General features: G+C 40.3%; 1 long non-coding RNA gene across 1 annotated transcript in view; it reads left to right on the forward strand.

The window, feature by feature from the left end:
- Positions 1-1022, forward strand: part of LOC108492235 — a 14769-nt gene extending 13747 nt beyond the window's left edge. Inside the window, exon 4 of the long non-coding RNA XR_001873049.1 lies at positions 969-1022. This is a non-coding gene — a long non-coding RNA (uncharacterized LOC108492235). The remainder of the gene's footprint in view (positions 1-968) is intronic.
- The last annotated feature ends 1786 nt before the right edge of the window (positions 1023-2808 follow it).

Raw genomic sequence — 2808 nt, forward strand, 5'->3', positions numbered from 1 at the left:
AAACATATATATTTGCACCGGCAGCTAAAGCTGTAAAAGGTTGGTGCCATGTTGTTCTGTGTGACAGATTAGCTTATTATGGTCATAGGACTGAGGTTATGCCATGTTTATATTCTAATATCCTGCTTTTAATGGTTAATAACATTCAGAAACTTTTCTCTGGTCCAGATGTGGTTTCCATCCAAATATAATTTTATTTGGAAGGTTTGAAAAAGAATGGTTCATGTTTTTTTGCTTTGTTTGTTTGTTGTTGTTGTTATTTTTTCCCTAATAAAAATTTATTCAGTTCTGTGCTTTGGTCAGGGATTGCTGAAAAAAGGATTTTAGTCAGACTAAATCCACCTGCTTTCTGTTGGGGTGGGCTCAGAGAGAGGCATCAGAAAGTCTTCTGTTAAAACAACATCCAACCTATATACACCAGGGCTTCATTTATGTACAGAACTGAATGTAGGACAAAAAAAATGTCTCTACCAGAGAAAGCAAAAGAAGTGATGCAAGTATGAGAAAAAAAACAAGGAATGTGGGTGAAGAAGGAAAATGTGTTGTGCTGTATCTGGGAATTCTGAGAATGATAGGGAGAGAGGACAAAAGGGTGAATTATTCATATCTCTGATCAAAAAGGCATTACTATGTTTTAGTTGCTTCCTATTTTTATGGCCATTTTTTGGCAGCAACTTTGCCCTCTGGGAAGATCCTTGGCATAATTTCTTATTTTGTTCATTTGAAGGTTTTCTGTCAGCTTATGGTGAATCTTTCTTGCACTCCTTGTCAGAGTTCTTTGCAGTGTATCTCCAAGGACCACAGAGGTGTCATGTAGTCATGTATTTTCTTTAGGTTGCCAGCATCACCCAAATGGACTCAGGGACCAGGGTTTTTGTTTAACTGCTGTCTCTTTTGTTCAGTGCTACTTGGAATGTAAACACAAATTTTTATTTTCTCCCTTTTTTTCTTTTTTTAAATCTGGAAAGGAAGCATCCATGATGCTTCATAATCTTCAGCAAGTAAGGACAAGGCTCAGACATTTCAGTACTTTTCTTGTGAGTACTCTGTGTGTGACATTTCCTGTTGTTGTCCTTGTTCTTAACAAAACGTTGCACACTGTTTTACAATGTGAATGATTTAACTCCTGCTCTACCCAGGGCATTGCTTCTGGCGCTGACTCAAGCTTGCTTATGGTTTTAGTGGCTCAGAGCAAACCATTTCTGAACATTTTCTCACCTGTATGCATGGTTTTTTCACTGTGTATGAGTATCATGTAATTGCTGAAACTACACAATTTTTTTATAAAATATATTTTTATTCCCTATCATCAACTTGATGTGACCACACAAACTGCGTACATTTTGTGTTTGCTTATCTGACTAATCTCAACACCACTACCAATTCACTCTAGGCCAAAGGTTATACAAACCCTACAGCTGACCTTTGCAGCCTCATATTTGGAATCAGGACCATGAGAATGTCTTTGCTTGAGCTTCTAACCACCACCAGCAGATAACTTCTCCAGTTCCCTAGCAACTTAGTTATGCGTTGTAATTGATTTGGAGCCTATGAAGAAGAGACATTGTTGTGAAATGTGATATTACAGACTGCATACTTTTCTAATTTTTAAGTCCTATATTACATTATTGTCTTTGATGAAGGGAGTAGAAAGTTCTTTCTGACTTAGAAAGTTATTCCCAAATTCTTAAAAAGTTATTTGATTTTTTTTTTTTTTGTTAGCCAGTATTGCACAGTCTGATAATGTGAAATCTCTTGAAATCACTTTATTTTTTTCCTGAAAAGACATTTGGTGATCAAACAGTGGAAACTGGGACCTATGGATACTCCAAATATTTGCAAAAGCGCACAAATGAAGAAAGAAGCAGTACCACCTAATAGTCTTTTTAGATGGCTCTTTACCAGTGTATTTCCATAATATCATCTCTGGTGCATAGTTATAGAATTGGACATATGGCTTTCTGTGAACAGGAACTTCCCCTTTTGAAATCTCCAAGTGAAAGATGAAGCAAGAGGTAGGTGTGGTGATCCTGACTAGGAGACCATTACACACTGAGGAGTGAGTGATCCTTGAAACAGTTACCCTAAGCAGGCACAGACCTGTGTGATGCTACACGAAGATGTCTGTGTCATGCTGCATAACCCTTTGAGCTGCAGGGCAGTCACCAGCTCATTGCAACTGAGGAGCCTACAGGCAGCTTCCTCTCACCAGTGCTCGTGTCTCCTGCATGGCCTGCATCTAACAGTGCAGTGAATGGTGGAATCTTTTACTAAGGGTGTCTTCCCAGCTTTGCTGTACATGGATCATAGCCCATTTGATGCTGCACCACTTGGGGTCCCCTCCCTCTACAGGGATGTAAGACTGATCAGGCCCAGCCAGCATGGGTGTATGAAAGGCAGGTCCTGCTTGACCAACCTGACCTTCTTCTATGACAAGGTGACCTGCTTAGTGGATGAGGGGAAGGCTGTGGATGTTGTCTACCTAGACTTCAGTAAAGTCTTTGACACTGTCTCCCACAAAATTCTCAAGCAGAAACTAGCTGCTCATGGATAGGTGTGCTCTTCCCTGGGTGAAAAACTGACTGGATGGCTCAGGGAGAGGTGCTAAGTGGAGTTAAGTACGCTTGATGACCAGTCAGTAGTGGTGTTCCCCTCAGTATCGGGGCCAGTCCTGTACAGATCATCTTTATTGATGATCTGGATGAGGGAACTGAATGCACCCTGAGTCAGTTCACAGATGACACCAAGTTGGGAAGGAGTATTGATCTGATAGAGGGTAGGAAAGCTCTGCAGAGGGATCTGACCAAA

This window comes from Lepidothrix coronata, unplaced genomic scaffold (assembly GCF_001604755.1).
Source record: "Lepidothrix coronata isolate B3197 unplaced genomic scaffold, Lepidothrix_coronata-1.0 Scaffold9, whole genome shotgun sequence".
NCBI classification, from domain to species: Eukaryota; Metazoa; Chordata; class Aves; order Passeriformes; family Pipridae; genus Lepidothrix; species Lepidothrix coronata.